A 15,086-nucleotide genomic window follows, 5' to 3' on the forward strand; every position below is an offset into this window, starting at 1 on the left:
TACTCTGCCTGCTTGCAACCTAGTAAGCTTTTTTGACGTTTTTTCAAGATACGATTATTTGTTGTTCTTAAAGCCTTATTTTTGACTGGACTCAAACTTAGAAGTAGAAGCTCTCAGAGAGGACAGACTACGTCTCATAGCAATCTGCTCTTGCCACTTTTCTTTGGCCTCCTTCATTCTCTGAGCCAAAAGTTTAGCTTATTCTGCAGCATACTTCTCTTTTGTTTCAGTATGTTATTGCTTCAAAGCAATACATCGACATTTGTGTGCAGGACACGTGGAGTAACAAGAATCTATACTTGGTTGCTTTGTACCTGGGCTTCTTACCTTCTCTATTTAAGAGCTTTCTGACAACATACTGGCAGACATCAGTCTTCTTTAGAGAGATTAAAGAGCTTTCAGATTCTACTAGCTCTTTTAGATACCAAGTGATGAGGAACAGTCGTATCTGTCAGTCCCAGTCTATATCTACTTTTTTTTATACAATAACCAAGTTTAGAAGACTCAGATTGCATCCATAATGCATTCATGAACAGTAGTTCCTCTCTCCATTTCTCTTTGGTTTATACCAAAACTGCCCTTTACTCAACAGCAAGTGTACTCTGCCATGGGTCAAAATGCCTTGCTTCATGGGAAAACCTTGTTTTTCATTACCACCACTGACCAGAACTACATAATCCTTCCACTCTTCACCAAGAGCATCCACAGCTACTTCTGTGGCCATGCCCTTCTATAACATATGGTGCTTGGTTTTATCCTCTCCTTCAATGAGTTTCTGACAGACAGTGGTAGGCAAGGAGATATTCAGTTCAGGTTCATCTTGATACAATCCATCACCTACCAGTTTTGCAACTTTTATGTAGAAATCATAACAGATGAATTATATTAGGTAACCTGATTCATGCATAGTATCGGTATTAATAACTACATTATACACATAAAATTGAAGACATTAGGAATCCCCAAATCATTTTATAATGATGCCTCACTCCCTCTGAGAATTATAAGCATTTTTCTTCATCTGTTGACTTCTAACATCCATTAGGTTATTTTAACAAAAAATGCATAACCTAATCCTATTATACTGCTAAATGGATGTAGCATTTAACTGACTCCTAATGACATATTGTCACTCACATAGAAAAATGTGTCTCTCACTTCACATTTAAGAAGTTTCTGTTTGCAGTAAATGATGATTAACACAGAGGACATGGTACAGAATACTTAACCCTATAGGGAACATAAATAGGACAATACCACCTCCATGGCACAGGGATCAAGGCAAAGTGGGAATGGGGAATAGTTCAAGAGCAAAGAGTTGGAAATGAATATAAAGAAATATTATTTTCAGGATACAGCAGGACAGATGGACATACTAAGTCACAGTAGTTGTGAAAGTATAATTGAAGCCCATACAATCCAAAGCCAGACCAAATCCCATGAAGGAAGTGGGCAAACAGCCCCACCCAAACCTACATGGTTATCAGAAATTATTGGTTTCTATGAAGAGGGTAGTCTTTTCTCTAAGAATTTGGCCTGTGTGGAAAGTAAGTGAGCAATGCTTCTGAAAATGAGCACATATCTATGAATATTTGGGTACCAGTAAATGATCTTGAGAAAGTTTTTTCTTTAATGTCATAATGGTTAGTGAGTAAGGATAGGGGTGAATTGGAAATGAGTTGGGTGACAGGGGTTTATTTATAATCAATTTATACTATTCCTCTTTTAATTTAGTAGGGAATCAGACTTAAGAAAGTCTTTCCCATTGAAATTCTTTAATGTTTGTCTTTTTTATAAACAAAAACAACAAAAGTAAGAAAAATGAAAAGAATTAGAAAAGGAAATAGACATTTGTTCAGAGAAAATAAGCTTTCTACGTGTAAAATAAAATCCCTTATATGAAGTCTTCAGACTTTATATGTTCCTTATCTCCCTCCCATCTAAATGATGACTCATCGTCTCTATAACACCTGCTTCTAAAGGCAGAACAGGGGCAAAAGACGTTAAGTGGCTCCCTTCATCAAAGATAAAAGTATGTTGTACAAAAAGATCAAAAAACTTATACAAAAAATCTAATAAATGCTAATCCTTATGTAAATAAACTCTAACCTAGATCACTGTACCCACCACACCCTACAAAGCCCTTACTGAAATATCGAATACTCTGTGTTAAACTACTCCAATATGTATCCAACTTTTTAAGTAAACTTTCCCAAATTGAAAATTTGAAATGTATTGTGGTTATTAAGACTTTATGGGAATGTATACATTCACATGTTATCCTTCCCCATTTTTCTTGCTATAAGTCATTTATTAGCCAGAATATATTCAAAAAGAAACACCAATTATTTACTTGCCCTCAAGCATATCTAACAGTAAGTACAAAAGGACAGCATGTTATTCCGTCCCAGAGTCTGAGCTAGGATAAACACAAATCCAAGGCCAGCTTGGGACATCTTAATGAGACCTTGACTCAAGAAATAAAACAAAGTCTAAAGTGAAGTAGAATTACTTTTCATACTCTCATTTCCAACATCTAAGACAGCCTCCTAAAATATTCATTCCGCATACTTACTTCAAATGATGATTACCACAGTCAGTTCACTGTGATCCTTACTATTTGCAAAGCTTTGAAGAACTTTCTACTCTTGGTTGTTTTCTGTAACATGGATTTTGTTTTTGTTTTCATTTTAGGCGTATGCTATTTTTTTCAAGTTTCTTATTTAGTGTTCTATTGCTGTGATGAGACAGCATGACCAAGGCAATTCTTATGAAGACAAACATTTAATTGGAGCTGGATTACAGTTTCAGAGGTTCAGTCCATGATAGGAAGCATGACATCATGCAGGCATACTTGGTGCTGAAGGGGCCAAGAGTTCTATATCTTGATCTCCAGGCAGCCAAGAAGAGAGTATTGTCCACACTGGGCAGAGTTTGAACACTGGAGGTTTCAAAACCCACCTACACACTAACGTACTTCCTCCAACAAGGACATACCTTTTCCAATAAGCCCACACCCTCTAACAGGCTCACTCCCTGGGCCAAGCACATTCAAAGACATGAATCTATGGGAACCAAATCTACCCTAACCACTATATCCAATACACGTTCCCAGGAGCTGGTAGATATAACATAATGCAAATGCATTTAGTTTAACATCAAAAATCCCCAGAGTCTATCACAGTCTTAACAAAGTTTAAAAGTCCAAGTTCAAAATCTTCTGAGATTCATGTAAATTCTTAGCTGTAATCCCCTATAAAATCTAATTTAAAAAGCGAATCACATACTTCCAGCATCACAGGATATACATTACCATTCCAAAACAGCGAGGAAATACTGGAACAAAGCAAACTCTAAACTTTGCATCTTCATGTTTGATGTCCAACTCCTTTGAACTTTGTTAACCCAATTCTTCCTCTTGACGTGGATCATTTCCAGTTAGCAGCTTTCTTCAGCAGGTATACTATGGCTCTGGCATCTCTGACATCTTGGGATTTCCAAAGCACCTTCATCTTCACAGCCTCTTGTTCCAGAGTCTAGGATCCACACATGATCTTCTGGGATCTTCCAAAGGTCAGTACAGATCTTCCAGTTCTGTCCTCTAGCATCCTAAACTCTGACTGGCTCCACTCTATTGCTCCTGCTGTTCTTGGTGGTCGTCTCATGATACTGTCATCTCCAATATGTTGGGTTCTTCCACAGAAACTAGGCTACACTTTCACCAATATCCTTTCATGGGTTCTCTTCATGGTGACAAGCCTCGACTTCTTTGTATGATACCTTCAGTCCTGGACTTCAAATTGCCACTGGGGCTGTATTTTTCTCTATGGTTTTTCCTGGACTCTTGGAATGCCTAGCCTCAGCTGCTCTTCATGACCCCCGCATACCCTGAAAGCCAGTAACGCCTAAGTGATTCTTACAATAGCTGCCAGCAAAAGATCTGTCTCTACAACACAGCTTTTTGTGTGTTCTCAGAAAATACTTCCCAGAAGATTTCACCTCAGTGATGCTGGTCACCTTTTTGTTTTTTATTGAAATTAAGTTTTTTAGTGCAATATATTCTGATCATCGTTTCCCTTCCTCTAATTCTTCTCAGATCCTCCTCATCTCCAAAACCATCCAACTCCATACCACTTTGTTTTTGTTTATTTGTGAAGTTTTTATTCATGTTACATTCTGATCACAGCCCCATCCTTCCTCTCTTCCCTATCCCATCCTTACAAATCCCTCCCACCATTGACCCCTTCTGTTCTCCTCACAGAAGATGATGTGCCCCCTTGAGTACTACTCCACCCTAGGGCATCTATTCCCAGCATGTCTGGGCATTGAGGCCCAACCAGACAGGACAGGAAGAGGGAAAATGATCCAATGGTAGGGAACAGAGACTGAGACAGCCCCTGTTCCATCTGCTGCTAGAAGCCTCTCAGGAGACAGTTATGCTAGGTTCCTGTCTACAAGCATAGCAGAGTATCATTAATAGTATCAGAGTTGGTTCTCTCATATAGGATGGGTCTCAAGTTGGGACAGTCATTGGTTGGCTGCATCTTTATCACTGCACATCTTGTAGGTAGGACAAATTTTGGGTTGAAGGCTTTATGTGTGGATCGGTGTTCCCCTACCTTATCTGGAAGTTCTGCCTAGTTACAGGAGGTGGTCACTTGACTCTATATTCTCCTCTTGTAGGAATCTCAGCTACAGTCACCCCTATAGTCTCCTCTTATCTTCTTCTCTCCCAAGTTTCCAGCAAGTTACCAGAGATGCCCCTGCCACTGATTTTCATTCTCATTCCCAGCCCTCTTCCCACACCTGATTTTCATTCCTGTTTCTTCCTTTATTCTTTTCCTACCCAGTTTTCTCTCCATCCTCCTCCAATAAATATTTAGTTTCTTCCGAATGAGATTTTAACAACCACCCTTGAGACCTCCTTGTTATCCAGTATCCTTGGGTCTATGGCTTTTAGCATGGTGATCCTGTACTTTCTAAGTAATGACCACTTAATTTAGTATATATCTACATGTCTTTTTTGCTCTGGGTTACCTTACTTAGGATGGTATTCTCAAGTTCTATTCGTGTGCCTGAAAACTTTATGATGTCTTAATAGTTGAACAGTATTCCATTCTTTACATGTACATTTTCTTTATCCATTCTGCAGTTGGGGGACATCTGCGTTGTTTTCAGTCTCTAACTATTATGAATAAAGATGCTATGAACATAGTTGAGCATCTTCTTGTAGTGTAGTAGTGCAACTTTGGGGTATATGCCCAAGTGTCTTACAGCTGGGTCTTGAGGTAGAATTATTTCCAATTTTCTGAGAAACTTACAAAGTTTACAAGTTTGCACACACATCAGCAATATTTTTTTAAACAGAAAAAATTGTCCTTGGGTGTAGAGAGTTTTCATTGCTATTAAAATCATTTTTATTCTATCCTATAAATATACTGAATTCAAAAAGTGGTATTTTCAAGAAAAAATGTGTTTAGCTGTTTGTAACCTAGTATACAGTCTTATGCCACTAAATTCCTTCTTATTCATTTATTGCTTGAAAAATTCTTACCTAGTCGATTTTAAACTTTTTGTCAAGTTTATATACAGAGAGACAACAGAAGTATAAAATGAAAAGAATGAGAAAAGAAATAAATTTGTTCATAGCATGTATGGATTTTGTTATGTGAAAAACAAAATAGATTAGTAGATAAGATTCTGTCTTCAGACTTTATATGCCTATGATCATCTGAATGATGGTTCATCTTCTCTATAACACCTGGCTCTACAGGCAAATAAGACAAAGAAGGTTAAGTGACTCCCTTCAACAAAGTTCAACTATTTTAATTAATTATACAAAAAGTCAAATATTCTAAATTGAAAAAATATATTATAAACAAAACTGTGTCATAGGAAAATAATACTCACTGCATTATTAATAACAATTAAAAATTGGTATATAAGAGCTAGCTAACTCATATAATATTAAACACACTAATGTGCAAGCTTCTAAAAATACAAAAGAAAAAGAGAAATTGGGAATATGTAACAGAACACTTTATAGCATATAAGAAAAAGGCTAGTGTGATTTAACCCCTTGAGAAATACTCAATATAAGTCAGTCCAACTGAAAGTATACTGGAGCCAAACCTTATCCATTTCTCACCTAAAGATTGGAAAATATCAAAACTCTTGGCATCATATTGTGGGGACAGTGTAGGTGAAACAGATATTCTCATGAATTACTTATACTGATGTAAAATAGAAACATGATAGAAAATTTAATGAGTCAACATTTGACAAATTGTGCAGATCTTCATCATTTAATGTGGTAATTACATTTATAATATGGACGCACAGTGTACGCTAGCAATTATTTAAGAAGATGGGTATAAGACTCTTCCTATAATAAATATAAAAGAGTAGATTAATTAAAATATACTTTGTGTGGTAGTTTGAATAGGAATACCCCCCATAGACTAATGTATATGAATGCTTGGCCCAGAAGAGGTGGCACAATTAGGAAGTGTGGTTATGTTGGAAAAGTTATAGCCTTGTAGGAAGTATGTCACTGTGAAAGCAGGCTTCAAGGTCTTATAAGCTCATGTCTGCCCAGCATGTCACATTCTCCTTCTGCTACCTAGATATTAAGATGTTGCAGTATCAGCTCCTCCTTTAACACCACATCTGCCTGTATGCTGCTGTGTTTCTTGCCATAGCAATGATGGACTAAACTTCTGAAACTGTAAGCTAGCCCCAGTTTAAAATTTTCCTTCATAAGAGTTGCTGTGGTCAGGGTGTCTCTTCACAGCAATAAAATCCTAACTAAAGCAGTTTGTCATTGTACTGGATTACTATGCAAGTCTATAGAAATGAGTAAAAGGTGTCTTTACCATAATTAAATAGCTGGTCTTCCCCCGGCTCCTCTGCTTGGATCTTTTAGTTCTCAGGTTAGTATGTCTTCTGAGTATGGGAGTCGCTGATTCTTGTGACTTCTCTTAAGGCTCTTTTGCTTCTGCCAATGTTCCTTGTCTAGGTTCGGTGTGATGGATTTTTTGTTCATCCTCTTATATATTTTGCTAAGTGGTGTGGTTTTGTCTTAGAAGCCTACTCTTCTCTAACGAGAGACAGAAAGGAAGTGAACTGGGATGATAGGGAAGGTAGGGAGAACTGGTGGGAGCAGAGACAAAACAAACTGTAATCAAGATATACTGTATGTGAAAGAAACCTATTTTCACTAAAAGGAAAAAATAAAAATAAAATGTATGTATTAGTGTAAATTCATAAAGTTGGTCTTTACAAAACCATATTTCTCATGTCTGAAAAGCCAACCAATAACCAACAGTGAAGATAGTCTTCACACAGATAGTGGTTTCTAATCATTATAATCATGATTTTATGCTAAACAAAACAAAATGAAACAATAAAATAAACAAACGACAGCAAAAGTCTTCTAGGGAACAAGACTGATTCACAGTCTGAAACAGGAAATGGACAAAATTTCCAAAAAGCACTTTTCATGGTAGACACCAAAAACTAACGGTGACTACCTCAAGAACCTGACAAGTTTACCAATCAGAAAGCAGCAAAAAGAGCTCTCATCATACAAGGGCAAAAGAAAAAAATCAAGCATCATCAAAGATAAAAACTGCAATGAATTGAAACATAAGTGTATTTCAATATTTGAACCCATGAGAACTGTTGGAGGATTGGCCATATTGGCTGATATTATTTTTAAAACTGATCAATAATGAAGAATCTATAAAACCTTTATCTCTTCCTTGAGGGTAACCACATACTGATAAAATTTGAATGAATTTCCTCTTTATTGAAGTATTCTAACCATTAAAGTAAAATCAGGAATGGTGAAATTAAAATACCTTCATTATGCAACCACAAAGGAAATAATGGATCCATGTGATGATTTTAATGACTATTAAAGTTCTATAAAATGATATAAATAGGCATCATGTTACACACATATGAAATGTTTGTTAAATATACACACCCAAATTGGATTAAATTCTAATACACACACACACACACACACACACACACACACATATATATATATATATATATATATATATATATATACACACACACACACTCTGAAATATATATGTGTTTACAATGTATACAGTTCTTAGAAGGCTCTCCAATGTAGAGATATTCATAAAACTTATTCTACCTTCTACCCAGGCTACACTCTGATTTCCATTTTTGTGCCAGAATCTTTGTAGGCATACCGTGACAATGAGAAATGGCTAAGAATAATGGCTTGTGCTGTTGCTTGTTAGTAGAAGAATAGAACATACATTTACCAGAAACTTTTAAAGATACGATCTAGTTCTCATCAAACATATTTTCTACGGATTAGATTTTGAATGTCCTCAAATATGTGTTTGTTAATGAGTTAATCACAGGTCTGTTGGCATTATTGGAATGCAGAAAACTTTTAAAGGATCGAGCTTAATGAAAAAACATTAGGACATGCCTTTAGAGATATATTGTCTTCCTCTCTTTGGTTCTGGCTTCTGTAAGCTGAGCTTTGCTATGTGACATATTCCAACTGTGATGCAATATTTCATGCAGGCCCTAATGAGTGGAGCCAAGAGACCAAGAACAGTTGTCTCCAAAGCAATGAGCCAAATAAATGAGATGTCTTGGGCATCTCTTCATAACAACAACATGATGACTATTACCATGTGAGCTTGTTCATAAGTCAGTAGGCTGAATCTGAGATGTACTCATTGATGATGCTGGGTAGTGAATACTTTATACACGCTCTTCAAACAAAGCATCATGATTTCCACCCAGAACCATATCATCAGATGCAATTCACATTCATATACTCCAGTATTGGCTTTGTGATACAAAAACTTACGTGCAGCTGTCACTAAAGTAAAATGAAAAAATGAGGAAAGCAATACAAAGAACTTTCATTTCATAGCATTGTACTCTGAAGTCAGATGGTCATGTATGCAAAATATACTTCTGTCTTCCTTAAGATAATGAAGAGGTTATTTAATATTTTACACCAGGGAAAAAATTTTATATTCAGTGAAAAACACGTTTCAGGAGTCTGCAGAAATGGCTCAGAGGTTGACTGTTCTTGCTACTTTGAGAAGACCTAAGCTTGGTTCCCAACCATACCAGGTTGATCACATCAGCCTAGAACCTTAGTTTCAGAGGATTTGACATCCTCTTCTGGCCTTCACAGAAACTCTCAGGCAAATGCCCTATACTCACATAGACAGACATGAGTATTCACAAATAAAAATAAAACCAATTATCTCAAAAACAAACTTAAAAAATAATTGTTGAGATAATATAACATGTGGTATAGAAGTTAAGGCAATATGAGGGTTGAAATTTTAAGCAGAAATGGAGGTAGGGTTATGGGATAGGAGAGGTTGTGGAGGGTTAACCCAAACTAAAGATTTATGGAAAAACTTTATAGAATCCTACTAGGTATTATGCTAACTTCAAATTCCATCTTAAAGGAAGAGAAAATGTGTGGGGAGATCAAACAGAATCACCCAGCAATAACTCTCCCAGATGACATTGATTATTAAGGATACCTTCCTACATGTTATTGGTCAGGGAGTTCCCAAAACAACACAGCAAATTGTTATTGCCCTTGGTAACACATCATAACTACATGGTAACACCCTGTCGCTGAAGATGCTAGATTCTTTGACAATAGGGCATGGAGAAATCAATCTAAAATTGACTCAAAACTTGCTTCCTGCAGTCTAGCTTTCATTGTGCTGGAATACACTCTGGAGGCTACTGGGAAAGAAAAGGTATCAAGGGACTTACACAGTCCTGGAACCTGTATATTGCCTTATCCACTTACTAGACATTACAGTGCCAAGTGGCACAATTTTGACGTGACTCCAATGGATTTTTTTTATGGATAACAGTTTTTTAAAGTCATGACGTTGAAAGGGGGTGTGTTTGGACTATACAGAGAATATGAGGGTTAAGTGAAAAAATGTTTATTATGTACATCTATGAAATCCTCAAAAATAGAAAAAGCTACATCTTTTTTATTTAAAAAAAATAAAATCACATTGACTAGTTTGTTCAGAGGACTGAAATTCTAATCTACAGGGACCAAAGCCAGAAAGCTTTATTATTTAGCAACAACAACAACAACAATAACAACAACAACAGACAAAACCCCCATAAAACTTATAAAATGTACATGCACAGGTTTTTGTTATCTTATGATGATTTTAGTATAAGGAAATGGACAGGGAAGCACAGAAATGTATTTTTCTGTAAAGCTTTTTATAATTTTGCCTCAATTTAATAGAGTATCAGAGAACTTGGGAGTAAAAGGAGAAGGGAAGGGCAGAAGGAAGATGCGAGGAAAGAAAAGGATTTCAGCCTTAGAGAACACACTCACCACTAGCACTTTAATTTCTTCTTGAGTAGTTCTTTCATAAAGAGAAAATTCAGTCTTGATTGACAATGCAAGTTCAACCATAAGGTAGCAAGTCCCAGACACTGCAGTGGGCAACAGGTCAGAGGAAATAACCGATCTCCAAAAAGAATCTTATTTCATAATTATTTCTACTCCTTTTTATTTGTGAGTAATTTGAAGAGTTAAGTCACTAGTACTTGTTATTTTGGGATTCTAATGCATGTGTGTTTAGTGTATGTATGGTGTGTATTCATTATTCTATCTTGAAGAGTCAAAAGCTCTCTCCAGCAATACAAATGTAATCATAATGGTCTTCATTTCATATGACTTATGGTCAGTAAGAAGGCAAACTGATAGAATTAACACAAGTTTCTCATAAGGAATCTTTTAATTTATTATATGTATGCAAGCCTTTGCATACACATTCAAATTAGTTGCCATCCACTTAATCCCCTGGATTTTTCCCACTGGAAAAGTCTGTAAATGAGTCCTGTAATTCATTTCTAAAGCTATCTTAGACATCATCAGGACTATAAGATATTGATTGTGTCTTTGGAGTATTAATTATCACTGTTCAATGATACAAAGTTGGAATAAAATAAGGATTATATCAGCTGAGGATCATGTTTCAACACAGTTAATCAAATTAATAATGGATAATCAATCAAAATATTTAACAAATGAATGAACTTGGTCAATATACCATTAAATAAGAGAAAAATAAGAAATCTCCATAACTAAACATAGAGACTGCTCAAATTTAAACAGACACTTACATTACACTGAAAAATAAACCTTGTACTACTAGACCTTAAACTAATAAGTTTTAGCAATCTGTTCTCTACACTAGCTTCTTCTCCACTGGCAAATTCGAAGTTACTGCATCTTCCTTGAGCTCTGATCAGCATGCTCTATAAAAAAAAAAAAAAAGCATGAGAAAACTCAAGAAGCAGTCAAGTATATCTACTACTTGTGTGATCAACAACACAGTAACAGCCAGTTGGTAGGTTAGACAAGTAAATCAATTCTAAGAATTTGCTGAAAAAAAAAAAAATACCATCAGGTCCCTTGCTTTCTACTGCGATGATGAACCATATTGTGGTGGATACATTCTATAATAGTTGCAGAAAACATTCGCAAGTGAAAATTAGATGGACAGCTTAAATTATTTTTTGTGTTCTGCTAAGTTAGGAGTTAGTTATATAAAAATGTGTTGCTCTGTTGATGTGTTTTTATTGTATTCATAATCAAAGAAACAGAATGCTTCCGTGCAATATTCACTCAACGACAGCCCATTCCGTCAACAGCCATTGGAATAATTTTAAAAACAGAATGGAGGCCGCTGAAGTTTCAGTCTTAGATATCTAAAGTCGGACCAGAGCCAATCTGCTCTGGAGATGCATCTGTAGGGTTCAGCGTCTGGATTCCTACAGAGATAATAGTGCAGTTCTGCCACCTAGCGGTTGCTTTTTTGCACGTGACTTGGCACCTTTCAAGTGCCACCTGCATGCTTAACAAAAATAAATAAATAAATAAATAAATAAATAAATAAATAAATAAATAAATAAAGGATCTATCATGTGAATAGAGAGATTACCTATAGTCATCTATACTTTAATTGTGTTAAATGAAAACTTACCTATATTTGACAGTGAAGAAGTTGTTGCAATCTGGTCCATTGCTGTTCTACTGTCTGACATAAGACCCACCACATCCATCCATGAGCAACCACTTTTGGTTATTCTAACGCAACCTACTCGGAGAGACTCTAGGCACATAATGCCTTCATTCGTTGTACTTCAGCAATCATACTTACTTTTATCTTCACAGTTATATCCTTACAAATACTGTATGGACTCTGAATCCATTTGTACCCCCTTAGGACCTGTCCTAAGCGACCTTGAATAACCCCATTCTACTGTATAAAAAGGGAGGCTCTTTGGCAGCAAAAATTTTGTCATTACATCTTTCATTGCTTCAGCACTTAACACTGTGTCCTTGGCCCATAATTATACGATGTGCCTATTAAGGTATTTGACCCTTTAAGAGGAGTTTTAAATTGCTAATTGAGTAAAATCACCTTCCTATCTAAATAGAACAAAATTTATTGAAAGTCACTGTTTTCGAAGTTTGGTCTCAAATGTTTCCCAAACCAAAGTTCTCTATGTTTTCACACAATTTATCAGTGTTTGTGTCAGATATATGACAAATGTTTATCCTTGGTAATTCAGGGAATGGAACCTTTAGTAGTGATAAAAATACTTAGTGCTATGTTTTAAAGAAAAATACAATTGTAAGCATCACTTCACACATTATCCTGTCTGAATAGTTACTATGAACAATTGCACCTTTTGACTGTTCTCCAACATGTAAAATATGTTTAATATAAAGCATACTAGGAAGGCTTATGGTATTTAAGAAAGTAATTATGTAAAGACACATTTTAGTTAATTTGGCTCATCCTAGCCTATCTTCAGGCTACACCTGCTTGCTGCATTGACCAAAATAAACATGAACTCAATTTGATATTATGTAACTGAAATAGTTACAGAAGATCCAGCATTGATTTTTTTCTTTCTTTATCTCTAAGAAAACATTTCATTCTGGTTTAAAATTTATTGTCATGGAATGTATTTTAAAAGATATATCTGTGTACTAGTTGTGAAATTCACAAAACTATTGATTATAAAAGAAAAGCAAGTTTGTATGTAGATAAACGTTGAATCTGAGGGACTGTATACAGAGATTTACATGGCCATGATACATATCTAGGAAAGGCACTCTGTAGCAAGCAGTCGATTGAAATCCATCAAAACATTATGTGAGCAACTACCACGCTGTTTCTCATATCTTTCATGTCTATTTTGCAATTAACTTTGATAAATTAAAATAAAAATATTTTTGCTATGAGGATTTTGATTAGTGTGCTTTTAAAATGATAAATAGCAAAACTCATAATTACTATAAAATCCTGTTCATACCACCTATATGTGAAATATTAAAATTGATTTCCATTCGTTTTTAATGACATATAAAATCCAAAACAGTGCTATCATTCTTTGTAAGGGAATGTCTAAATATAAACACCATATTTTCTCAATTAATCCAAATCAAATGAACTATTATTTATTTTCCCAAGATCTGTTTACTGTGTTCTTCATATCACAGAGTTGCTTTATTGTCTAATTTATTCTGAGTTTTCTAGCCTAGGGGAAAAAACCTGTATGCCTCATGTGTAAATAGAACAAGACATTAAATCCGAGGGAAAAGATGTCATGTTATTATGTTTGGGAGCTTGTGAAAACCAGCTGCCCTGACCCCAGTTGAGACCTGTAGAAGTAGCGTCTACAAGACAAGGCACGAAGTCTGCATTTCTCAAAAGTCTTCCATGGAGTCCCCACAGACAGCATTTTGTACCAAGGAATAAGCTAGTATCTGGTTTCCAAAGTCTCAGGCTTTCCCTGTGAAACACTACAAATCAAATGTCACTGTCCACTTCAGTTGATCTAAGGGGGACAGTGCCTCCCTTTCATTATTATGGGAATTTTCTAGGAGCAAATGTTAAGAAACTTTATATAATAATGACTCATGATAAACATGAAACTTAATTCTTTATTCTTTATATTTATCTTCTGTACTGACTTTGTGAACGAGAAATTCTTGGTTGAGCCCGGCATGCAGCATTTCACAAGCCAGACATAATATGCACAGTCAGAAAGGAGGCAGTGTTTGAGAGAGGAGGTAAGAAAGAGCAGCTGCTGAGGGAGATTCTATTAGATGCTCATGACTTCTGAGAGAATACAATTAAGATCCCAGACTTTTTGAAAAGTCCAATGCAACTAATGCCATGGTGTCCTCCTTGTGATTTGCTTTGGAATTTTAACCAAGGTGTTTACTTGTTCATCCCACTTACAGTAATTGTTTGTTTACTTCAGGTACTCATTACAAATCTTATTTGCAATGAACATGGAAGGAACTATGTCTACCCAGTAAATAGGTCTCAGAAAACCTTTCATAAAACATAGAGCTCTACATTTATGGAAACATTATAAAGCTACAGTGCCTGTCACGGGTAATAGCTTCTTTTATTTTCTAAAGCAAATAAATTGTGCTTGGAAAATAAAACAGAATGTCTTCACAGGATAAAATAAGAATGTTTGCTATTTACAAAGATTGTCTGAATAGTAGCATATTATCACATAAATGAAGGAAAAGGTTTTGTGGTGATAGACAATCTTATTATATATAATCTTACACAGTAAATTCCAATCTCCTGATTTTTATGTTTGACTCCACTGAAAGAATATTGAATTCTTTATATATATATATGTATATATATATGCTACATGCTGATATACATATATATGTATATATGTATATATATATATATAGAGAGAGAGAGAGAGAGAGAAAGAGAGAGAGAGAACCTATCACTTTCTAGACATACTACTATGACCATAGTTAAGTGTATATGTGTTCATATATACACTATGCATATATAATATGGATATGTACATGCATGTATGTATGCATGTATGCCAAACATATGGAGAGAAAAACAGAGACAGATAAACATTTCTTAGGGAAGAGAAAAGTACTGATTGATTTTTCTATTCTATTAATTTTCACTAGAAGAAAAGGTCCTAAGAAACAGCACATGCAGTTTCCA

General features: G+C 35.4%; 1 pseudogene; it reads right to left on the bottom strand.

Annotated features, from left to right (window-relative positions):
* Positions 1 to 75: 75 nt before the first annotated feature.
* Positions 76 to 12,096, bottom strand: Rps6-ps11 (ribosomal protein S6, pseudogene 11; annotated as a pseudogene).
* Between the last annotated feature and the right edge of the window lie 2,990 nt (positions 12,097 to 15,086).

This window comes from Rattus norvegicus, chromosome 4 (genome assembly GCF_021556685.1).
Source record: "Rattus norvegicus strain SHRSP/BbbUtx chromosome 4, alternate assembly SHRSP_T2T, whole genome shotgun sequence".
Taxonomy (NCBI): Eukaryota; Metazoa; Chordata; class Mammalia; order Rodentia; family Muridae; genus Rattus; species Rattus norvegicus.